A 26,243-nucleotide genomic window follows, 5' to 3' on the forward strand; every position below is an offset into this window, starting at 1 on the left:
TCCATTAATTCTGGATGATTTTAAGATGTTCAGAGTGAAAAAAACAAAGCCTTCTGCCCAACACACTTTTTTTTTTAAAATCCTTTATTTTACTAATATTTCTTTTTTTCTTGAATTTTATCATATCTTGCATTCCCTCCTTGCATCTTTATGGAAAGCCAAATGTTAGACAAACAACTTTTAGTTTTCAAAGATAGCATTTTTAAAAAAAAAAAAATAAATCCCAAAATTGCTTTGTAGTGTTTCTCTCCTTCCCATCACCACCCTTTTTTAATCTGAACACCTGTAGAAATCAAAAAGATGCATGTTTCAAACAATGCAATTACTGATAGATTCAGCCGCATGTCTAACCTTATGTTGCATGCCAAAAGAATGTTCCATTGATTATACGCAGCTGTGACTGTTCCCCAAAAGAGGGGGGAGAGTCACAAAAGTCCAGTATATTTAGTAGATCTCTTTTCTAGATCTCAGCTCTGCAGAGATTATATGAAGAATACAGAGAATCATTTGAGGGACATAAAATGGGTGTTCCATACAAAGCACAATGTACCGAGATATCCTATTGCTGGTAGATAAATCTGCGCTGTTAATGCATGTGACTATGTTACAAACAGGAATGGGAGATCCCCAATTCAATTTCCTCCATGTGGCATCCTCCATTCAGCAGTGGGGGTGAGGAAGGGAGTGTGTTTCTATTGGTAAGAGGAAAGAAGAAACTGAAGAATTTTCAGAGGATAGTGTGAGAGGCAAATACTTTATAACAAATCAAGCTTTAGGCACTTTCTTATCATGTGGGCACTATTTAGAACATCCTGCAATTTTCTCCATCTCTTCAGGGGGACAAAAATTAGAGCCAACCTTAGTCGCCTCCTGGTTCTGGAAGTAATTCTCGACTCAGGTGCATTATATATCCCCACCATTCACTTCTGTAAATCGGACAATCACATTTATGTTAGTGAAATGGTGCAAACTGCTGCTTGGGAAATATCTCTTCACCTGTATTCAGGGGCTGGAATTTTAATTATTGCACTATGTGCCATACAAGAGCTGGTTACAATTTGGCTTCTCTTTCATTGCAGATATTGTGTTATATAACAGTCTTTTTCTTCCCACCTGAAAATTGAAGGGCACACATATGGGGTGAAGGGATAAAATGACAGTAAACATCCAAGTGTCAACAGTTATATCCCACAGTGTTTCAGGGATAGGTGTGAGGGTATCAGTGGTGGAATGTGATTCCCAGAATATGGAGAGCTAATTTGTGATGGGAGGGTGGCAATTGGAGGCAAAGCCTTGTGGTCACCTGCCAAAAACAACCTTTAGGAAATAAATGGGCATGCATCATGGCATAAAGAGGAAGGAAATGTGAGAAACTATGTAAGAAAACAAAATAGTATATGCAGCGAGGGGAAGGGGGGTTAGCATGGGAGAGACAGGGACAGGGAATTAAAAGAAATATCAATCAGCAGAAGCATATTCTGCTTTCTGCCACACAGTAGATTTCTATCAGGAGAAAACATTGAACTTTGTAGTGTTAGCAGCAGCTGAAATTTAGAATTATTGTTTCCTCGTAACAGAAGACTCATTTTCCACGGCCGCATTTGCAGCATAATAAGCTTTTTGTTATTTTTTCAATTAGAGTCAATTGACCTAACAAAATGGTTGGCAATTAAGTGATTTTTGTAATGGTCCGGGGGTAATTTAGTCGAGCTTGTCAGCTGTGTTTCATGAAGCCGAGATGTCTTTTTTCCCCATTGCCTCTCTCTCTCTCTCTCTCTCTCTCTCTCTCTCATTCTCTCTCTCTCTCTCTCTCTCTCTGCCTATGCTTTCCCATCCTTCTCTCTCTCTCTCCATTGCATAATGGCTCATAATTTCAAAATCTTTTCCTTCTGTTTCCCTCACAATAATTTGCAATTACAGGAAGTTGTTGGTGGTGAATTTTTCCCTCCTCTACCTTGCCTTTTGAGCCAGTAATTTTAAATAAAATGTACATACTTGTAAAATGAGGAGAGGGGCGCAAAAGCAAGGGGCTATTAAAGAACCTACTTTTTTGTGTGTAAACTCAATTATTTTATGAATAGTGACACCCGTTTCTGCTGAGCTGAGTTCCCAAAGGGTGGGTCTATTATTATTTTCAGGCCAAACGTTTTGGATTTGTCAGAGCACTTTCCTCAAAATCAAACCAGCATTCATTCAGGAAAACAAAATGGTTACAAAGGAAAATGAGAGGCATACTAAACTAAGATATTTTCCAAAAAATAAAACACAGAAATCAATGAGTGGTATCAGTTGAGTTTTAGCTCTCCCTGTTCATGATCTATAAAGGTATCTCTTGCTTGCTTAACTGGTTCATTATGTTATAAACAGATGAGCATATTCTATTAAAATCATGCATTTCAATCTGACTTTGCTTACTATTTTTTATTTTAATTAATCTTGTCTACAACATGACACAATGCAAAAATGACTAAAGCGTTCTGTCCACCCTACAGCATTCTTTCCTATTTTCACATGTATGTTCTTCTCTATATCTCATATCTAAGCTACACATTTAAAACAACAAAAATGGCAAACCATTCTTAAGTGGTATTAAAAACTACATTGATCAATCCAGTAGGGGACACTGTTTCAGAGTATAGTGTAGTCAGAAGTGCAACCAGATGTTTACTGGGGCTGACTAAAGGGAACACACAACTCCCTTGTTGCAACAAGTCAACTGGTTGCCAGTCACAATTCAAACTGCTGGTTATAAAGCCTTAGATGGCTAAAGTCCAGGTTATTCAGAGAATTTATGAAGGGGATTTTCCTTCATCGGTATCTCTAGGAGAAATTAGGAGACCAGCCCTAGTGATTTAAGAATGCAATTTTATTTAGGGAAAGAAATGCATTTCTGTATCCCATCCTGACAGACCAGGTTCTGAAAAAAATGGGAGCCCTGAGCCACAAGCTCATACGTTCGAATATAGTTTGTCAACATTGCCATGTCAGAACTGCAAAGAGCATGAGCTGGGAAAATTCCATCAAGCTATCAAATTTGATTGATGGTTTGACTATCAGTTGGTCATGTGCAGGCTTCTTTATGGTAAACAGGGGATGAAATCTACCATATCACCTTCACAATATCAACTTGTTCTTCCAGTAGGACAACCAAAGCAATACCAAAACATTTTGCTAGGTTAGCCCATGTGAAACCATGACAGTTTCTCCATCACCATATTCTCTCTTATGAATCTACATGTTTTCCAACCCTCTGGGGAGGTCCTTCTCTCTGTACCACCACCACCCTATATCTGGTGGGTGTATATGAGAGGGCATTCTCAATGGCTGGTCCCAAGCTCAGGAACTGCCTTCCAAGAGAGACATGGCATCCTCCCTGATAGTTCTTCAATAAAGTGAAGACCTTTGGGACTGATTGATTAGAAGGAATGGGCCTTGCATAATATGCTAGATTTTCTATTTTTGAGTTGCTGGCGTTTGTTTTTTTTTTGGGGGGGGGGGGGAGGGGTATGGCTTATGTTTTTAACAGGCTTTAATTCTTTCATAGTTTAATTACATTTTTCACTTTGTATATTGTATATTTGGGGGAAAAGATGAGATATAAAATAAATATAATGACAACAACAACAAGCCACCCTCAGATGTACCCTTTCTTGTTTGTCTCACCTCCACAATAAAGAGGTCAAATTTTGTCTTCTGAAGTGTCGGAAGAAATTATTTTTGCATACTTAGCACTGCTTAACTAAAACCTCATAGTAAGGGCTAATTCCATCTTTCAGCCAGAGCAATATGACAATGAATATGGTGGTCCCTAGACAAGTGAATCACTCAAGGGATTTTGAAGAAGGAGAGTTTTGATAAAACAAGGAATTTGGTTAGGTCTTCTATCTGATGTCTGAGCAGGAACATGGGGCTCAAACTTAGGCCTTGTGGTTCTGTTCACCTGTGAAAGTAGAGCCCACATAGTATGGCTATTGCACATGGTTTCATGTCCTCAGCCACCATGACATACTTTTGATACATGATATTAGTCTAAAAAATAATCAATCCAGGTCAAATTCCACTACAGAAGGCAGGAAATAACCAATAGTTGGTTTGGGAAACTCAAGAGATTAAAGCATACCATAAAGTACAGAACCCTAATCTGTGGGGGTTCAGTTCTGGGCTCCTCCATGATTGCCAAAAAACATAGACGGTCATGCCCCATATTATTAAATGGTAGCAACACACATGCAGATGTATCAACACTATTACATAAAATGGGTTGTGACAATCCACAGTTGGCCAAATCTGCTGTTTGTCAGTGCACCTATATAGAGGGTCCACTGTACAGATTAAGGCTCTAATATGCATTATACAGTGAGTAAATAACCTGTCCATGGCGTACAATCAATGGCGGGTTACAGACCGCCCATTTGGGGTGGGCTGCACCCGCCCCTTTCCCCGATGTATCGGGGCCTCAGCTGCCAGACTGGCAGCCACTGAGGCCCCGATCCACCACTTTCCGGGCTGCGTGGAAGAGGCAAAAGGCCACTTCCCCGCAGCCTGGAAAGGGGTGTCCTTGGGGCTTCAAGCCCCAAGGACACCCCGCGGCAGTGGGGAGGAGGAGAAAGGGGCCGTTTGGCCCCTTTCTCCTTTGGTCCGCTGGGTGCAGCCGTGTGAAGGCTGTGCCCAGCGGACCAAACCAGGAAGGAGCTCCTTCCTGCTCCGCACTAAGGGCGCACTAAGCGCCCTGGCACGGAGCAAGGATGTCACATCCGCGCCGCCCTGTATAGAGGTGGCACGGTCATGACGTATCGATGGCGGCGGCCGTGTGGAATGGCTGCCGCCATTTTGTGCGCAACGAGTGCACACTAGGGTTGGGGGGGGCGGAAGCACCACCCCTTCCTAACCCTAGTACGCGCTTGTCGCGTACTTTAAGGCCCGTCTGTAACGGGCCAATGAATAATAGCATAATGCATAACAATACAGAAAAGGGTTCAGTTAATGAAACACAAAGGAAACAATCACACAGCATTTTTGCTTATTTATTTTATTTATTGACTGTTAGCTACCAACAGATTTTATTGATTAGTTATTGATTAGTCAGCTAACTGTATCAATAAAAGACAAAGTACAAAATACATAAATCTGAATGTTAGAATGGCCAAATACATACAAGGATAAAAAATTGATCATGCCTACAAACTCATATAAAATTAACTAGAAAGTTTAAAAAATACAAGTAAAAGTTAAATAAAAACAAATTATGTAAAACAAACTACTATTGACTGTTAGCACTGTGTCTGTTCCAGTTCTATTACTCCTTCTTTTTACCTTCTTACATATTTCAGTGATATAGAAACGGAATTTGTCTATATCCCATATTTCCCCACTTAATGATGTAGTTCTTCACTTGTCTCATTCTCATGCATAAGAATAAGAAACTGTATTTCCACCACCCGCCCACCCATGAGATTGTGAGATTGCCAAGCAGGCATTGCCAAGACTTCTCATATTTGCTAGAACAACTTTTCACAAAACTACAATTGCCTCTGCCTTGTTGTATGGACATTTACCAGTTAGAAACACTGATGAGTCCTTTGCATCTTCATGAACAATCAGACATTCTTTCTGTGCTCACCCTGTGTGTGTGTGTGTGTGTGTGTGTATTCATGTGTATTCATGTGTTCACACCTGCTTTGCTTCACAGAGGAAAAAGACACTAGTTCTGCACAAACTATGGAAACCTTGCAAACTATGATAAAATGTTCCATGCTTCTTTCTTGTGCTGTAAGCGAGGCTGGCAATGTCTCAAAGTCTCTCATTAAGAATGTGAAATGTTGTTAATATTCTTCATGGTTCCAATGGAAATGAATGTGTATGTGGAAGAGAAAAGGGTAACTTCAGCCAGTTTGGGGGTGGAGGAAGGAGGAAAAGTACACACACACACACACCTGGCATGTAGCCTCCAAATTTTCACCCCATCCCCAAAATAAAGCCCTTAAGATGAAAAGGTTTCACATTCCAGCCCAGTATCCTATGAGATGTTTTAGGAGAGACAGTAGGTTCATCTACAGTGTAGAAATAATGCAGTTTGATACTACAGTAAGCACTGAAGCTTCATCCTGTGTAATCCTGGGATCTGTAGTTTTATATACTCTGCTAAAGAGTGCTGGTGCCTCACAAAATTACAAATCCTATGAATCCATAGGATGGAACTACACCACATAAAGTAGTGTGAAACTGCATTATTTCTAAGTGTAGATGCACCCAGTGATTAACCCAAGAGTACACAGTATAAAGATATTGTATTCCCTGTTACCATGTACAGCTGTGAGAGCTGGACAGTGAAGAAAGCAGATAGGAAGAAAAGTAATCCATTTAAAATGTTTGCTGGAGAAGAGTGCTGAGGATACTGTGGACAGCTAAAAAAATAAACAAATGGGTCCTAGAACAGATCAAGTCAGAACTCTCCCCGAAAGCCACGATAGCTAAATCGAGTCATACCCAGCATACCCAAAACCTCAGGGCAAAGGTTAGTCAGATAACACACAAGATTTAGCCACATAATGAGAAGACATGACTGATTAGAAAGGGCAGTGATGCTGGGGAAGGTGGAGGGAAGTAGAAAGAGAGGAAAACCACATGCCCCATGGACTGACTCAGTCAGGGAGACCATGGGTCTGAGCCTGCATGACCTGAGCAGGAAAGTAGAGGATAAGGGGGCCTGGGGACACAGGGTCACCATGAGTCAAGATCGACTTGAAAGGAGTTAACAAACAAACACCATGTGAGCCCAAAAGCCCATGGCCTTATTCTCATGTTTAAGTAAGCATTCCTAACTCTCTGCCTGTTTTTATTTTTTGGAGAATGGGGGAAAGCAGCCATGGGCCACCAATTCAGAATGTTTTCTTCATCTAGATCAGGACCAGCACCAGTTTGCTGTTTAAAATTGTTCTTATTGCAAAAAATGCTTGTGAAAGACGACAAGAAACTAGGGAGTGGTTTTCAGTACAAGGGTGGGAAGGAACCCAAACTAACATTGCTTGAGTATCCTTACTCCATGTTAAAAGTGGACACATTAAGCATGTTTAGGTAATAATTTTATTAAAGACATGTACTTTAATCTGTCCCCCCCACAATGGTGAGTATATACATATGAACCTGAATACATCCTTCGTTCTTGTCCTTCAATCATGGATGAAAGATTCTCTCACCATTTTTTGTCCACACCACAATAAAAGTCTGAATTTACTAACATTCACAGAATTTGAAGATAGGTTAAAGCAAAACTACCAGGTTTGTGCATACCTCTACGAGTAAGTGAAAAATTTATTCCAATTTGGTTTTGATCAGGGCTTGCCAAATCTAAAAAGTCATGGAAAAAATAAAGCTACTGCCATCCCTAATTGTGACATGCTAAGCATTGAAGCACAGTCAGTTAAAATAATCATCCATACAAAATCCTCCAAAATTTCAATTAAACTAACATTCAAAGTGAATGTGGAAGCACCCCACAGATCTGAGCCAGGCCAAGACATTTTGCAATCTCAGGCAGCCCTGAGTATTCATAGCTGGCCAAGTCACTTTGGTTCAAGAAGCAGAAAAATCCCCAAAAAGTAACTCTCAACAAACCTGGAAGTAAAGAGACAATATATTCTGAGGGTGTCCTGAAGTGAAACATCTGAAAAAATAATACAGATTCCCGCATCCCCTAAAGATGTATCTAATGTATATGTTAGAAATCCACTCATTTCCTTTATGATTGCCAGTGTTCTTTTTTTGTGGCTTGGGGAGGAAGAAAAACACATATTTCCTCTGCATCAAGTTCGACTTTGGCCTGTGTCTCCAGAGTCTTGATTAATCCACTGCACCTAACCTCCCTCCACCCGACTCCATGGACTATAAAAGGAAAAGTTATGGTTCTGAATGAGCATCATGCGGGAGGGGAAAAAAGGAAGCAAAAGCATAAAGTATTAAACTTTCATCTGGCACCATAGGAGAGATGTAGTTATTAAATTTCAGCTGCTTATCGAACTGATATGAAAGTCATTTTGCATGATTGCTTTGCATCCTCAAATCTTCTGCTTTTATTTGCTGTGCATCTCTCCGCTTTCTTATTAGAGAAATACTCAAAGGATAAAAAAGCTGATAATATTATTCAGTTTTGACAATTAGGTGGAAAAAACATTTTAAGAAGTGCTTTTTTATTGCAGCTAGTAATAATATTGGTGGTCCTCCTGGTAGCAGTCTCTGCTGATGTTACCCAGGAGTGATGCTAGTTTTTACCCTGGAACTGCTAAAGCCCTAATGGGAAGACTGGGGAAACTGTTAAGATGCTTGGCCGGGGATGTCATTCTCAATATCGTAAATGCCATATGCAACCTTAGTTTACACAGCTTGTAGAATTGTCCATATTGTGGAGTGATCTGACCAGTAGTGAGTCTCTCCAGTCTCTCTGTTCTCCTGCTTGCTTATTCTCACACATCGATCATAATGACAAGCATTTTGCTGCTAATCAGATACAAAATACAATTTTGGTATGTGTGGTATGGTCAGGCTTGACATGGGGGGGGGGGGGAGGGGTTGCTTCATCTGCCTCCTAGAGAATGCAAGTAACTCTCCTATTTTAGTCACTCCATTTCTCTAGCAACAGGTTCTTTAGGAATTAGTGAAGTTCCAGCAGAAGCTTCCTTGCACCTTCCAAACTGGTCTCCTCAGCTGCATCCACACTGTAGAAATAACTAGTTTGACACTGAGTTAATGGTCGTGGCTCAGTGTTATGGAATTTTGGGAACTGTAGTATTGTGAAACATTATTTCTGCAGTGCGAATGCAGCCATCACTTTAGCATTTTCATTTTATTCTGTACCATAGAAGTCAATAATGCCCATTTGGGGATGTGTGAATCAGTGTATTTCAGAAAATTTCTAAAGGAGGAATGTAGCTGTCTTAGTCTGTCACAGCAGAAACAACAAAGACTTTTGTGGCACTTTAAAGACTAACACATTTTATTTGGTATAAGGTTTTCTGGACTCCACTCAACTTCATACATCTGATGTTCTTGAAAGGTTATACCCTGTACTACGCAAAACTCGGCAAATCTTTTAGTCTTTCAGATTAAAACTTGTTAGTCATGTGTTAAATAAAGCTTGTTAGCCTTTAGTCCCACAAAACTGTTTGTAGTTTATTTTGGGTTCATGACACTTTCACTTGTACCCCATTTTTCACAGCAGTCTACTTTGTATGTTTTCTTTTTAAAAGAAAAAAGAAAATTCACATTTATTTTCATACACAGTTTCTCTTGAAATGCATAATTTCCACACAGCATTCCCCAATATACACATTTGTATAGACATATTTTGACATGAAGTCTGAATTGCAAAATTCAGAGCTGTGTTCTGGTCTACATATTAGGTGAGTGTAAATTAGGTCGTTTGGCTTGAACATGTTGACCAGACAATATTTGCCCTATCTGTATTCTGTATACTGTATACTAAGGGCAAAATTAAACTTGTGATCTAGAACTGGCATTGATTTAAAATGCTGGTGGAGCATAATCCTTCCCAGTGTCACCATTAATAGTAAAATGAATCCTGTCTCAGTATAGGGAGGGTGTAATCCTTCTCACTATCTCTCTCAAGTCACACTCTCTCAGCCTCAGAAGAAGCCAATTTTGCCAGGAAAACTCCATGATAGGTTCATCACCAAAGTCAAAAATGACTAGAAGGCACACGACAACAACATACCGACTATATAATAATTGTGTTTGCGTTGTAACCACGACTTAAAGCTACAACAAAAACAATTTCCCCATGCAAATATCAGCATGAAGGAGAGATCCTTGTCTGCATGGGCCAGAATACTCTGGGGACAGCCTGGAATATTGTGATACCAGAACTACCCTGATGTCCTCCTATTACCTAGCACTCCCATTGTAATACCAGATCTCTATTTGCACAAGAGTCCCGCTGTGCCGCCTCGCATGGCCACTGAACATTTGGGCCTGGTCTCTATACTATAGACACCTCTGGTTCTGTGTCCAAGCCACCTCTGGGCACCTGTGTCATGGCAGAAACAGTCCCATGCTGCAGTGTTGGTCACACACACCACACATCCATTGAAACAAGAGATGACCAAAGAACTGCTGAAATCATTCCTAGGTGCCCTTACAGTGGAGAAAGTGCATGTGTTTCAGGAAAAAAAAAACATGAGCTGCAGATCAAAGCTCCTACCTCATCCTGAATGAAACAACACAGTCATAAATTCTAGGTGACTCTAGAACAGTCCTTTTAACAACAGTCCTTTACACTCTTTCCCCAGTTACTGTCATTCATTGACATGGAAGAAAAAAAGAACACAACACAGCCAGTCTTAATGATGGACTTTATTTCTAGTCACTTAAAAAGAGAGAGAGAGAGATGAAGTGCCATTTAAAGAAGTTGATCATATGCTTTTTGGCATTTGCTTGGCAAAGTATGACTACCTCAGTGCAAGGTACCAAAAGTACTTAAGCAATAGAATATATATTGTATGACTAAATCTTTCACCAATCCCAAATGCATCAGTTTACAACAGCCCTTGCACTTTATTGTATCACTTTATGAACTAACAACACACACACACACACACCATATTTTCAAATGCATTCCTGAGAGCAAAATTAGTAAATGCTGTTTACCTGTACTTATCTCAAGGAGAAAGGAATGTGAGCCAGATTTCAGGTCTTGTTTTCAATTACATGAATGTAAGACAGGACCAGGGAGTTCTCCAGTGTTTAGAGCCACAGTGGGCTGCCCCCAAGGTAAAGGAGCCACACAATCACTAAAACTGGAGTACTATTGTGGATGTTCCTGCAACCAACATTGCTGCTGCAGGAAAATACCATGCAGTGCTCTATGGTGCCCCGTTACACCATAAAGCCCTGTAGACTGAAAGGGCAAGACATCCAAATCTTTCTAGAAGGGAAGGCTGAAAAAGCTGCTGCTTCTTAATTATCTTTTCTGTTCTTTTTTTTAAAATAGACATTGCCAAATTAAGATAATATGTTTCTATTCTTGGCAGAAGAAGGCTACAATGGTGGAGAATGTGTGGTGAGGGCCAGGGAGATTGTATGTGGCCTGCAAGCCATTGATGGTACATCTGTAATCGAAAGAGTCAACTGGTTTGCCTGGAAACCTATGCATGAAGGTCAGGGCCTGCATCAGCACCTGGAATTTTTATGTATGGAAAATAATTTATTATTCATCCGATCATCACCATCACATATCCCACATTTTGGGGATCTCCTGAGTCCCCCCTGCAAGCCAAAGTGTCTCTTGTCTCCCACAAATACAGTATGAGGCCTGTGCTATGTTTTGTGCACAAGAAAAGATGCAGGCATCTAATCCATGCAATCCGCTAAATGCATACTGTTGGGTAACACACAGAGATGAGCTTTGATCAGTGGAAGAAACATGTACAAAATGTCCACATTAGGGAAAGTATGTAAATAAATAAATGTATGTATTGTGGAAAACGTGTACCAATTTCTAGAAGGCAAGGGAAACAGCAGTTTCTTCAAAGTGAAGGGATTAGAATTTGCAAATGAAAAATTAATTGGAGACAGTGAACAGTTAATTTAAATGGGCAATGAAACCAAGACAGAGAGAGTGTCACATTCCAAGTTACTTGGGGCAGGTGTCTTAGTGCAAGTCACTCACTTGTGCAAGTCACTCAATCTAAGGTCAAAAAGGTCTGTAGGTACTGTATTGTTTTTACTGTGTATTGTTTAACTCTTTTTAAAAAATTACAGTGTATGTTTTGATGTGATTAACAGTGTAATGCAGTCTTAATGTGTACTCTTTGTACGTTTTAATTGTTATCTTGTTAACGTTTATACTGCCTTGAGTCCCAGACTTGAGAAAAAGTGGGAGAAAAATAAAGATAATAACAATAACAATAATATTTGTAAAAATTCAAAGAGAACAAAAACTGACTGATTTATTAATTTCCAGGGCAGGAAGAAGCAATCGCAGAGTCCATGCACTGAATGCAGCATGTCTCAGCTTCACTTTCTTATCTCTTTTGAAAAAGATCAGGTGAATTTCATATGAAATGAAGAGCTGGAAAGCCTCTGCCAATCAGAAGAAAGAATGCTTGGCCAGATGGTGAAAACCGCTGACTTGCATCTTTAACATCCTATCCATTTTCTAAAGAGCAAGTCATAGCTGATCTGGTGCAATTCTAACCGCAATATAGGCATGATCAGTGGTAGTTAAAGCATCAAAGCAGTGGTAAACTGTTACTATGATTGCCTATGAATACAATACTTCTTTCTAGTGTGTAATGCTCAGGTCAAGCCTTTTATTTCAACCCCTGTATTAATATCAGTTTCAAGATAATCATTATTATCTCCGGGAGAATATAATGGTTTCTCTGTAGCATATGCACTTTATGTTTGTGGTAAATTTTGTGATTCAAAATTATAGGCCTGTAGAATAGTTTATTATTATAACCATTGAGTGGTGAAAAACTGTCAACTATTGTAATGTGTCAGTGTTATGGGTTTGTGGTTCGATTTTACTTAGTGTGTGTGTGTGTGTGTGTGTGTGTGTGTGTGTGTGTGTGTAGCAACATGCAACCTGATATTTTGTTGGGCTAAAAAAATATTAACCCATTATTTCCCCCCAAAGAATTTGGGAAGGTAATTTAAATACAGTAATAAATCACATTATTCAACTCTGGAAATTCATACCAGGGTACAGAAAGATCTGGAACAGCTGTCTGGCTGGATAGGATCAAGGGTCCATCTTGTACAACTTTCTTTATGTTATATGGCCAGATGTGCAGGGCTCTATGCAAGGCTTACAGCCAAGGACCAGTCAAAACCTGAAGCTCAGCTAGGCTGGGTGGATAAGCAATCTAGAAACAGAGTCAGAAAATAGGGCCAAGGTCAAAACAAAGAATAAAACAAACAAAATGAGAAGGAGCCAAAGCCAAGTAACAGTCTGGGTGCTGGTCTGTTTCAAACAACCAAAAAGCAGGAAAATTCCAGGAGGCAAAATCAGATCCAGTCCAAGTTTAATCACCAGCATATCAGTCATAATGTTGCCACTTCAAGATTGTTCCAGACCTAGAGATGGCCCTTGGTGGTGTCATTAGGCATTAGGCATCAACTAGTGAGTTGCTCACAGGTTGTCATTCAAACACAAAAGCACAGGGAGGGAATGTATGTTGCTCTTTGAAAAGGAAGACAGAAATCTCAGCTGAAGGAACTTTTCCTAGATCAAGGTAAAATAAAAGAATTATTCCTTCTCACAGGAGACAGGATAAGGATTGTTTCATCTAGCCTACTTGCTTAGAAGGTGGATGTAGAGCACAGAGCAAGCCCTGGTGCTACAATGACTGTGAGGGAAGAAGAAAGCTAAGGCGATTATTGCACAGAAAATCAAGTATGGGTTACATGTGGGTAGCAACCATCTCCACCGGATCTTATCACATTGCCCTTGCCCAGTGCCTGGACAGTAGGCAGCCTGTAGGCAACCCAGGCTTCTCCAGCAGCTTTTAAGAACAGGAAAATCCCAGGAAGATTTCCACATAGCTCTTAACTCTTGCCCAGAGTTTAGTCCAACAAAACTGGAGAATTAGTACCCTTGTCTCCTGCCTGGAGATAACTCATGAAAACTGAAGACTGAGGATGAGGGCCTAAGATACTAAAAGCCTAATCAGTCACAACAAAGTTTGTGCATTACAAGAAAGAGATTATTCCCAACTGCCATGTGGCATTGAGAATGAGGCTCATCTTACTAACCTACTGGGGCCCCACTCAAAGCTCAGCTGCACGTAGCCTGGGCTCAGTACAGACCACCAGTTTGCGGCAGCCTGGGGCCAATTCTAGGGTTCCGGAGCGCACAGCATCAACATGCTCTGGAATCCTGGAATGTATGTGTGGCACCATCTTTACGTGGCACTGTCCATATGGTGCACACGTACATGACGCAAGTGCGGTGCAGCATCTGGACCTTCAGGTGCTGCGCTTCCATCATGGATGTGTCACAGTGCACCAAAAGTGCACTGATGATGTACTCTGCACGTGCCAAAAAGCACCTGGTTTTTCTGGGTTCTTTTTGATCCAGAGAGATATCATGTGATTTGGCTGCTGTGGTCTCCCTCCAGAGGGAAACTGGACACCTCCAGCCTGCCCCTTTGGGGTGGTCTGGAGAGCCCCCTGGATTTCCTTACTCCAAGGAAGTTCTTCCTCTTGAGAAGTCCTTTCTTGCATTCAAAATCTTTGCTTGGACACCTCAGATCAAGCCAGGTCTTCTTCTTCTTCTTCTTCTTCTTCTTCTTCTTCTTATTATTATTATTATTATTATTATTAACTTTTATTTATAAAGCACTGTAAATTTACACAGCGCTGTACATACAATCTTTTTAATTGGACGGTTCCCTGCCCTCAGGCTTACAATCTAAAAAGACACGACACAGAAGGAGAAGGGAGTGGTGGTGGGGAAGGGGCCTGTCTAGTAAGATAATACATATAAAACACATAGCAATACAGGAAATGTTTGAATAAAACAGACAACAAAAGAACATCAAATAGCAAGTGAGAATTATGCAATGCCTGGGAACGCTTCTCTGAACTGGGTGGTCTTCAGCTCCGTTTTGAAGCTGGTTAAGGAAGTGATGGCTCTTGCTCGCGGGGGAAGAAGGTTCCAGGAGTGAGGGGCAGCAAGTGAAAAGGGGCGAATCCGAGATGGTGCAGAGGAAATCCTGGGCTGGGACAGCAGACCTTGACTACCAGAACGGAGGGCCCTGGTGGGAAGGTGAGGGGAAATAAGGTCTGATAAGTAAGGAGAGGCCAGCCCATGGAGGGCTTTAAACGTCAACAGCTTGTACTGAATGCGGAAAGGGAGAGGGAGCCAGTGAAGGGATGCCAACACAGGAGAGATGTGGTCAGAGCGGTGGGCGGAAATGATAATGCGTGCAGCTGAATGCTGGACAGGTCTTCAGTCTGTGTCATTCTCACAGACTCTAGAATGGCATAAGTTTTAAGTAGCCCTGAGGTTTTGGGCCTATGGGGGCAGTTATCCCTGTGAAGAACTGTTACTGGGGGCTATAACCCCTTCTTGATATAGAAATCCTCTGTTAGGACCATGATAAGTTCTGTAGCTCTGATTAGATAATTTCATGGAGATTAGGGTCATTAGTGGCTACTAATCAAGATGGCTATTTACCACATGAGAAGCAACATACCTTTGTATATCAGTTGCTGAAAAATATGGGACTTTAGGTGCAGTTGCATTCATGTGTTGTTCATGAGCTTCCAAAAAGGACCTGAATGGCCACCAGTGTATAAAGAGAAAGCTGAGCTAGGTCTTGTCTATGCAGGCCAAAAAGCCCATTTCCCACTCATTTGGGCAGTGTCCTGTTTGAATGATGAGCAGCTCAAAACCTGGTTCTAATGTGAACACTTTGGATGATGCACAGCATATTCAGCACCTACACAGAGATATATACTCTTAAAACAAATTTTAAAAACTTCTTACTCCAGATCTTCCAAGATCCAGAGCCCTCTATTCTTGTGCAAGGAGAACTGCCCACCTAGAGCATCTGCCACTGTCACCAGTCACATACTCCGAGGCAGAACAAGGAACCAGACATTTGATCATCACAGGGTGCCTTGTTCTGACCTCAGCAGTGGCAAATGCTTCAGGTGGCTCAGCAGGACACCTGTGCAGACAGCTGCCCTGGTGAGGGAATAGAGGGCCAGTAATGAGGGGAGGTCAGGGTAGTTCTGGGAGGAGGATACTCTGGGCTTTCCCCTGGCTAGTGCAGACAAGGCCTTAGATAGACCTTAGGTCTGATCCAGCAGAGCTTTTTATGCTGCTATGTTCTTTCCCTGATTAATGCCCCCCTCTTCCAACAGTGAATTTAATACAGTCAGTCATCATGCAACTTTTCCCCCCCAGGGTGTCTCTGGATTTTATTCCTCCTAAAACTTTTAACACTTATGGCAGACTTGAAATTTTCCCAGCATGGCTCATTCCTTTTGGGAAAGGAAGGATAGAGTAGGCCATTTGAGCTACAGAAAGAGACAAGACTTGCTATTTTCTTCTGTAGTTCAAAAGGCTCATGCCTTCCAAAAATAGAATTAGCCAGGGTGGGGAAACTTCAAGGCTTGCATTTAAAAGTCCACTGAGAGCTGCAAAGAAGAGATTACTCTTGGGCCATAGGACATCTCCAATGATATTATCAGAAGCACAATACAATCTGAACTGCAAAATGCAATCAGAAGCAGTCTGAATTATTTTCCCTTCTGCTTGTACTCCAAATCTACCTACCAAGCTGAGGAGGGGTAGAACAGTATAGTATTTATAATGTACTTTAACTGGAATTGTCTTCTGATTTGTAACTCATAAATTCTATCAGATAGTGTATTTGGTATTCATGAATATTCATTTACATGGATGTGCACTCAAAACAAGGTAAGGGGGGCATTGGACATCAAACTTTGTGGCCCCTGGTATGGACTGACCTGTTTTCCATCTTCTGTACAGATTGCAACTTCATTATCTATAGAATTTTTTGCACATCGGCTTTGTCTGCACTGGCCAGGATACTCAAGGGGTAGGCCTGGAGTATCCTGGCCCTGCAGTTGTGCAGTTTCCCCACCTTTGTCTCCACATCATAGTAGCTGTCTGCCCAGATGTTCCATTGCATCTGCCACTGCCATAAGTCACTCATTTCTGAGGTTAGAACTAGATGCCCAGTGACAGTCATATGCTAGGAGCCTCATTCTGACCTCAGAACAGGAGATCTGCAGCTGTGGGGGATGTGCTGAGCAGCCCAGCACATCTTCCCAGATGATCCAGAGCTACAGGTAAATTTGTTTACTATGGCACGTTACAGACTGCCTAAAAGCGGCGGTCTGCCAGCGCTGCCAGTTGCTCCGTGAGGGAGCTGCAGCGGCCAAACCGTGCGGCTCCCTCACGGAGCAAAAAGAAGCCCCAAAATGGTGTTTTTTTGCACCCTGGATGTGACGCCTCGAGGCGCTAGTCACGCACTCGCAGCGTCACATCCAGGATGCGACGTGCGGACGCTATGCATCTGCTACGCTGAGATGGCGGCGTCCGTGTGGAACGGGTGCCGCCATTTTGTATGGACCCAATACTTACTAGGGTTAGGGGCATCAGGAAGTGACGCCCCTTCCTAACCCTAATATGTCCTGGGGACGTACTATAGGCGTGTCTGTAACACACCTCAGTTTTAACCTGTTATGCCTTGGTGTGGGACATACTGGACATGGTCCTGACTGCTCACACTAGAACCAGGGGTTGGTCTGTGCATCATTCAAAATAGGGACCAGAAGTGTCATCACATCAGTTCTTGATGCCATTTTGAGGTTGGGGGGGGGGGTTGACTGCAGAGGAAAAGATATTTGGCAGTCATTTCTGGGGTGGAGTGGACCTATTTTTTCAATTTTCTATGCATTTAGGGGCTTTCTGCATGGTTTGGAGTCAATTGGTGGCCTGGGGCGGTGGTTGGACAACTGGTGGGAGATCCACAAGCCACACTACACTCACCCCAGTTGGAGTTAGTAACTTTTCCATGTTATGCTCACTAATTGCTTGTCTGTATGTTTTCTGACTTCTAGTTCATTTGCTTTTCCATACCCGCTCTCTATCCATGTCGCTCTAACCTCCAGATACCGTATTTTGTCTCTTCTCTTCCCCCTCCATTAGACCAAGTGTTTAGTATGTACAGGTTTTGTAATTAAAGCTACTTTTATATATTTTACAAAAGAGGCTATAAAGACTATCTGTGCTAAACACCCCATGTGTCTGACTTGTTCATCTTCTGCTTTACCAATTTTATTACTCTGCTAAAGAGATCCACTGCTATCTCTTATATTTCCCAACAATTTCTGAAGTTTTGCATTGATTGGCAGAGAAATATTCCCATCATCACTACTCCAACTGCCCAGAAGACAAAAAGAGGCCAGATTTGGGAAGTCTTGGATCCAAAAGAAGATCTTTTTATTCCCTAGATGTTCTTCCAAAACAGGGACAAACTCAAGGATAGGGGAAAGTGGAAAGGTACAAAGGTTCCCTTGCAAAATCTGCCCTGGCAAGTATTATAACAGCAGTGTTGGTTCATTTACTAACAAAACATTCTCGTAAAAAGAATATTTTGACTAAAAATAATTTTAAATATTAATATTTAATTTTGCACATAAATGTCAATTTAAAATTACAAATTAATACAAAATACCTTTAGTCCACATAAGCTTGTGGGGCAATAAAACTGCTGATCTTGGACATCTCGTTTTTGCAGCAATAGACAGATACAGAAACCCCTCTGGAACAAGCAAAACCAGAAAGTAAGATGATATGCTAAATATATGTAATGTCCTTCGCACATTGTTTAAACATGCCTTGTAATATTGTCCCATAATACTCTTTAGAAGTGTATAATTACAGCATACACAAGAAATAGCGCTTCTTGTTCTAATTCCAGGAAGATTTTAAACCCTAAGTGAACCAGTCAGTCAGAATGGTTTGGATGTTGTGTCATGCTCATGGCATTTTCACAAACAGAGGTTTCTACCTTGGACCTTTCCAGATTATACTGTTTTTTAAACAACCAACACACACACACACACACACACACACACCAGCAACATGGTAAATATATAGCTGTTACTTTTTTATTTTGATAGACCAAGACAGTTACCCTGATGAAAATGGTTCACCTAGGGCCAGCTAGAAATAAAATTAGGGCCACATAAAAATAGAGATGGGGACGGGAATAAAGGAATAGTTTAAAACTTGAGATGAGATGAATTAGGGCCAGTTAGGCACAGAGAAAGGATAAGAGCTAGAAATACATAGGAAGAACTAGGAATAAATGGGAATACATAGGAAGAGTGGGCGAGAGTGGAGATTTTGTCTTGCTAGGAGTTGAGAATGTGAAAACTGTTAAGGGATAAGTGTTACTTTGTTTTAACTGAGGTGTTACACCCTGCTGTGTATGGAGCCAGCAACAGGCTAAATGTTTAGTCTACTTGTTACACAATAAATCATTATGGGTTTTTTTATCTTGTACACCTTTATCTGGACATTTTTATACAAAAATTAAGAAGGAAGATCAATAACTCATTACCACATTGAACTCAATGATCAACATATTTGATTGTCTATTATAAGTGTCACATTAGGGCCCAAGAACCAGACCCAGGAAGGGTCAAAACAGCTTACCATATAAACTAAAACAACATATTAGGAAGACAATGTGGAAACAACAGCCAGTTACTGCATCTCTCAGCCTTACTTTTGTCACAGTGTTTTTGTGGGGATAAAAGATCTTTGGAATCTCTTTAGGTCATTGTTGGAGGTATGACTCCATTATGGTGGCCTCTCCATGCATCAGCCCTTACTCCAGACCACCTTAAACGCCAACTGAAGCAAATTTATCAAACCATAAACATGCCTGTGACTCTGTGCAGACTTTCTTCTTCCTTGTGATCTAATGGAGGGGATAAAAGCACTTCTTCCAGGAAAATAAATGTGCAAAGCTTGGTACCACCGGCCTGCTGGTCTCAGCAGCAAGCCAAACTGTTGAAGGATTGCAGGTAGCTCAGCTCTTCTTCAGCAATAGATTGCGTAAATAGTCCAAAAAGCCAAATAGTCCAGAAAGCCATAGGGGGTCTCACAGGGCTTGTCATATTCCCGTGTTAATTTTAAAATTCAAGACTAAGGGCAATCTCTCTCAGTGACAAACTCTATTGCTAAGTATTATTTCTAGGAATGTCTTCCCTCTCCCATTTTGCTCATCTTCACCACAAGTCACTCAGAAATTGGAAAGAGTTTTGGTAGCCTTTGCCCCCCCACCTCAATCGCTACTCTTTATGATCATCATTCATTATTTCAGTTCAATGTGTTTTCGTGCTATGATTGTCCCATCATTTGTAAGGTGACAAAAATCAGCTTAACTGGTTTGTAATAACATATGTATGGAAGTGGGACGTAAAACCCAAATAGCAAGAGTGGGCGAGATATGGTCTTGTTCTCGTCTTGCTTTGGTTAGAACTTATCAATATTCATAAATTTCTTCATAAATTTGAAGGATTTTTTAATTTTTTAAAAAGAGAATGTGTGAAACAGCCATATTTGTCTCTTCAGACAGAAAGCTTTGACGGTTTAGCTCTTAAAACTTTAGATTTAAATCCCTCTCTATTCAGTTATGTTTGCTGCTGAGCTAGAGCTTTCACTTCTTTTCCCTGAAAGGCTTCTGATCTTGAACAGCTATACGGCCTGAAATACAACATGGTCATATTCATAAAAAGAACAGTTGTTCCTATGAAATGTGCTTGGTGCATAAGGGTATAAATTATGTTCTGTTCATTTTTTATAAGATCTGTCAATGTTTAACAAATTAAATGCAGGAGAACACAAAGCTGACAACTTCGACCACCTATACAAGTGGACATATCTTTGTAATTCTGGCAAAGTGATGTTTATAAACGCTAGATTTACATACAGCCTTGCTTTGGGTTTCCCATAGGTATGGATTTGTTCCCTGGAAAAACCTCAGTTTTCATTTAAACAAATGAAACACGGACATATTCCCCACATGGTTTTGCTGGAATATTATGATCACTGATGCATGAATAAATCTTTTAACTCTTCAGTGGGATTTCAATGGAAAGTGGACATGTTCTCGGCAAAACTCATCCTTTGATATAGGCCAGGGGAAGGACTGTGCAGACCTCTATGTTGAAATGCAACTAGCAGCACCTCTTATAGTTGGCTGTGCTAGCAAATGCTGCTGGAAGCTACAGTTCAACAGCATCTGGAAAGCCATGAAATTTTCATCCCTGATGTAGGCAGTACAGTTGGCCCTTCTTATACTCAGATTTTTTATACACAGATTCAAGCATCCACGGTTTGAAAATGTTCAAAAAAAAGTATAAATTTCAAATATCAAACCTTGATTTTCCATTTTTTATAAGGGACATCCTTTTGCTATGTCATTATATTTGATGGGACTTGAGCATCCATGGATTTTGTTATCCGCGGGGATCTTGGAACCAAACCCCAACTTATAACAAGAGTCCACTGTAATATCCATCAGCTGAATATGGAGAGAAGTCAGTCTCAACCTGCATGTTCATCCAATCCAATTCATGGACTTCAGCTAATGTTAGTACACCAAAATTCAGTGTTCCAAAGAGTTTAAAGGATTGTCTTCCTAGTCACTAAGAGATTAAACAAATCTATTTGTAAGATCCTTCCCAAATCCAAAGAGTAACACCATGGGATGCATGTGCTTTCTGCAGAAGGTAAGTACAATCTGAACAATGAGCACAAAAACTTAGACAGTGACACATGTCAAAGAGCTTCAAGTCAAACAGGATTTCTCTGATGTGTGGGCCTGCCTGTTTAAGGACACGAGGCCATTGTTCACACTTGATTGCATTTATGTTTCAAAGGACCACTAATATACCCACAACTAATACAATTGTTGTCAAGTAAGGGGATGCTCTTGTGATATGTGTGTGAAATATTGAGTGTAAAGTCAAATGGAAAGTTCAACTATGTTTACAGAACTCCAGCTACTAATAGGGTATTACTGTGTGTACATGCAAAAGGCTCTCTGTTATATTCCTTGGTGCAGGAATAATGCCAAAATCAGTAAAGAAAGGTAAGACAGATACATTTAAATGGGATGTCCATGGCATTGTTTAAATGACTGCTTCTTTTTGTATTTTATAAACAACAATATGACACCATTACAAAAGCTGTTTCATTTAGAACCATCCAACATTTGGCAATTTAATTATTCCCTTAATTATTGAAGCATTCATCATAGTTTTCCAATTGATTCATTGCTGGCTGGCTGCATTTCTTTGACTCATTAATATAGTGACAAGTGAATTGACAGCCTTCTTGCTAACCCTACAAGAATACTGGGAATAGGAGACCTGGAATGTTAAAAAGTGTGTATGTATTATTGTAATTAACCAAGTTTTTTTTTAAAGAAAACTAGCAGCAAAAGCTTCATTTAAAGGCAAAGGTACATTATAATATGTTAGAAAAGCCCCATTACCAGTAGCTATTATAGTCAAATCTACAAAGTAATATCTTCCTGGGGCAACTTTATTTTCATTGGAAAATGAGGAATAAAGGAGAGGTTTTTAGTGCAAATAAGCCTTGTGTAGAATATAGAGACCTCCTGCTAAAATAAATAAATGCCATATAAATTTCAGATCTGGCTATTTTAAAACTGTTAGAACACTGATAATACCAAAAATAACTAAACAATGTTTTAACATGTTTCCCCAGCATTTCATTTTTTTATTTTTTTAAAAAAGTGTGTGTGTGTGTGTGTGTGTGCGCGCGCACATGCATGCATGTGTATATGTGTGTGTAAATCAATCTCCAAATATATTAAGGAATTATTTTGCCTTACCAAAGACAGATAGACAGACGAACAGACAGGGATTCTTCCATTCTTTTTGGCACAAACCAGTGCTGTAATTCCTCACCTTTCTAAAATATACTTTTTCATTCTCTCTTATGTTTTTATTCCTTCCCAAAGCTGTCAGGTACTTAGAACTATGCTCAGTGATGGGCGTCTCAGTAGCTAACATTTAGTTGGAAGGACACAGCATCCAGATCATAGCATGATGTTCAGCTCACTGCCCTTGGACATTTCTTGACTTCACGATGCTCAGCATATCAACAGCTTTCCCCTCATGTTTCAAGCAGGTCTCTCTGTATGTTATACGAAGGGAAAGGTAGCAGAAAACAAGAAGCTTGAGTATGTGAAGCATCAACCTTGTGCTGAGTGTGTGCCATGGGTGACTCTAGCTTGGAGTAGCAAATCCGTACAAATCAATACATTTGTTTAGCACACTCACCAATTCTCTCTCCTGGAGTTAACACCCTAGCACATACAATGCTAGCGAAGGTGATTATCTCTGCTAGCATAATTCCTCCGTAACATCTGCTTTCGCCCATAACACTCCACTAATTTTTCCCTCATTTCATTACACATAATTTTCTTTCAACACAATCTACATGTATTAAGTGGTAATGACTTTCCAGTTAAGAGCAAATCGACGCCAAGGGACACCCCCCCTCCTCGATTGCCTGCCGTGCCTGACTCCGGCTATTAAAGATAAATTTGGTGTCTCAGAAAGCGGCAGTAAGCTAATCAATCAATTAAGCGGTTAGGACATACATTATCAAAATTCCACAGTGCGGGGGTGCGGGAGAGCCTGCTGGTATACGTGGTGATTTTAGGAATAAAAAATAATTTGTAAATGACTAATGAACACACTTGGAGGCTGGAATTGTGTATATAGCATCTTCTGAACTGAAAACACAAAGTATTTGACTAGTTGAGCTGAGGGTGAATATGTATATACTTTCCACAATCTAATAATAATAACATAAATGCAGTGCACTGTCAGGCAGTAATTTAAGAATGAAGTATAGAAGGGACTAAATTCTTTGTTGAGCCTGCGTAAAATAAGCTAAAAAGCATTTTTCATTAAGGCAGCTGTTGAAACTTGTCAGAATGTCTCTGGGTACTGCCCAGGTCTCTGAACAGAGACTAATATCCCATCGCCTGTTAAGTTACAGTTAAAAATGGGTTAACAACATTGTGCCAAGTGACATTGTCTTGGACGGGTTTAGAATCGAACCATTTACGTACAGTAGTTTCATATGCATATCTTGCATTCATTTCCTTTTGACACAAGCTTTTCAGAGAAATTTGAGAAAATTCACTGGACAAACTTTTCAAGAAGGCAGTGCCACCTCCCCACAAAATTAAATACCGTGTCTAAACACTAGTTCAGAATATTTCTTTAAAAATAAAAACACTACTCACCACTATCAAAAGGATCTGTGCAAATCTAAGCCATAGATGAATTCTGATTTTCTGAATGCAGATGCGTGTTTTTCCCCCCTGAATGCATGGAACAAATAAAGAAAGCAAGTTAGCATCAATCACATGGGTTTTCTTTCTTTTTTCCCCTCTTTAAAAAAAGACCCATTCTTTCTTTTAATTTTGTGCCTTCAGCGGGCATCTGTATGTGTGCACAAACACACACACACATGTTGTTGGAAGGGGAATGATAGTCATTTAAGGTGGATTTTAATTTCTTTTCTTCAGTCTTGTGTATCTCACTTATCAGCTTGTGTGTCAATGCTTTGGCAAATCACGGTGAGGGGAAAAATGCAGCAAACAGAACAAGCTCAGGAATGAGAGAGAGAAAGGGGGGAGAGAAGCGAACTCCCCCCCCCCTTAAAGCATCTTGAGACCAAATAGGGTTAAATGGAATTTTATTGCAACCAAATAGTAAAATTATGAACACCCCTTCAAATTGTTTTGAAAAAAAGAAGACCATCAGTCTATCTTTGAAATATTCTCTCTCTTTTTTAGAGGAGGGGATTGTCACCAGGCTTTGCCAATTACTTTTCCTGTCAGTGTTAACTATTTTGCCTAAAGCTTTGTTATCCTAGTACTGTAGATATCAGATGGAATGACATGGTGGTGGTGGTGGGGGGGACTGCAGACTTTCCTGGATCATCTATCCTCTGTCTCTCCTCCCTCTGCCCTCATCCTTGGCCATCCATCTCTTACCTTTCCACAAATTACACTGGAGAACACACACACACACACACACACATCAACAGTGAAAGTAGCAAACTCAAACTTCTGCTCTTCAAGATGGTCAAGGCAAGAGGAAAAGGGCACAGGAAGAACAGAGGCAAACTTTTAATAGAATCAGAAATTAAAGGAGGCCATACGTATATACCTCAGCCTTTCTTTTCCATTTGTCTCTCACACAACCACACACTCCACACTGCTTTTTTCTTCTTCTACAGTTCATGGGGTAAATGGATTGTGTTAATCTCAGGAATCAGAATAAGACTCCTGACAACAAAGGTATTGTTTACCTCTCAACTGGTGTGATTACTTATAATCTAAAGTATGCATCTGCTGTCTGTTTGATAGAGGAAAATACAGTAGGATCTAAATCACTGTGCCTGCTATTGAGAGAAAGACAGCCTTTGGAAAACAAAAGGGTGCATCTTAGATGTCTTTCTTCTTTATTTTTCTCCACCGAACAGTCTACTGATCATAAAGTGTTAAAATGCACTAAAACAATTACCTTCTCACTCTCTCTGTCTCTCACACACATATCACTCACACTCACATGCAACCACTCACATATCTGAGTGTTTTCATGGTTTTTTTATAACATATAAAATATTACAGCACTTTACCTTTATGGGAATTGTTAAGGCCATTCTGCAGAATATCCAGGTGTTGGTTAACTGTAGTTGGAAGGAAGCACAAAAGATCGGTTTTGTTTTAAAACCTGTCTTGAAAAACAAAGTGTCTTTCTGGCTGGGGAGATAGATATATATAATAAGACTTATTTACTTTTGGTATATACTTGTCATTTGATTTTGTCCCCTTCGAGAGAGAGAGAGAGAGAGAGAGAGAGAGACCACATGAATTGCCTCTTCCACTCTGTCCAGCACAGGTAAACTCAAAACATAAAAATTTTTTGTTTTCAAAGTTTCTGCAAGTTTTCATAAAGACCCTTCCTCCCTCCACTCCCATTTATTGTTTTTACAGACCAGTTTACACAATGGCCAAATAGGGGAATTTAAGGTGGTGATGGAGGTGTTGTTGTTTATTTGAATCAGATAAAACACCCACCTTAAACCCGCCCTCTATTCGGTTCAGTAGCATCTCCATACTCCAATAAACCGTTTTCATTCCATCTGGCGTGCGTTTGCTCTGAAGACATTTCCCTGTCAATCTCTCCCGCCACATTAAAAAATCTGTCATTACTATTGCATTGCTGCCTGGCTCCAGAGATTTCTCTGACTGCTTTATTGCTCCACTCATTTTTTTCCCTCCCTGCTACAGCCAAGAAGCAGAAATAAAGGTTTGTTGTTGAAACATGGCCGCAAGGAAAGTAGGAGGCACACATCTGTCAAGGTATTACCTTTCTTCAACCAGGGATTAAGGTGTTTTACTGCACTCGCTACTGAGCAGTCACACTGAATAAATTTTCTCAGTAGAACATAAAAATGAACTCATACATTTTGAACTGGGTTTCATTCTTTCAACCAGCCCAGATAATTATGCAATGGCATCACAGTGGGGGTGGGTAGAAGGAGTCAGGAAGGGGGGAATTCTTCCCCTTTCGAATTTGCATTATTTAAATACAAAGAAGAAACCTAAGAAGAC

General features: G+C 40.4%; 1 long non-coding RNA gene across 1 annotated transcript; it reads right to left on the reverse strand.

Annotated features, from left to right (window-relative positions):
* Nucleotides 1-18,205: 18,205 nt before the first annotated feature.
* On the reverse strand, nucleotides 18,206-24,145 carry LOC149315102 (uncharacterized). The gene is made up of 3 exons (XR_016281159.1): nucleotides 23,862-24,145; nucleotides 22,510-22,738; nucleotides 18,206-18,320 (listed from the first exon to the last, which is right to left on the reverse strand). It is a non-coding gene; the product is annotated as an uncharacterized LOC149315102 (long non-coding RNA).
* Nucleotides 24,146-26,243: the final 2,098 nt, after the last annotated feature.

The sequence above is a fragment of the Sceloporus occidentalis genome, unplaced genomic scaffold (assembly GCF_023333645.1).
Source record: "Sceloporus occidentalis isolate IW3139 unplaced genomic scaffold, rSceOcc1.0.p SCAF_4, whole genome shotgun sequence".
Lineage (NCBI taxonomy): Eukaryota > Metazoa > Chordata > Lepidosauria > Squamata > Phrynosomatidae > Sceloporus > Sceloporus occidentalis.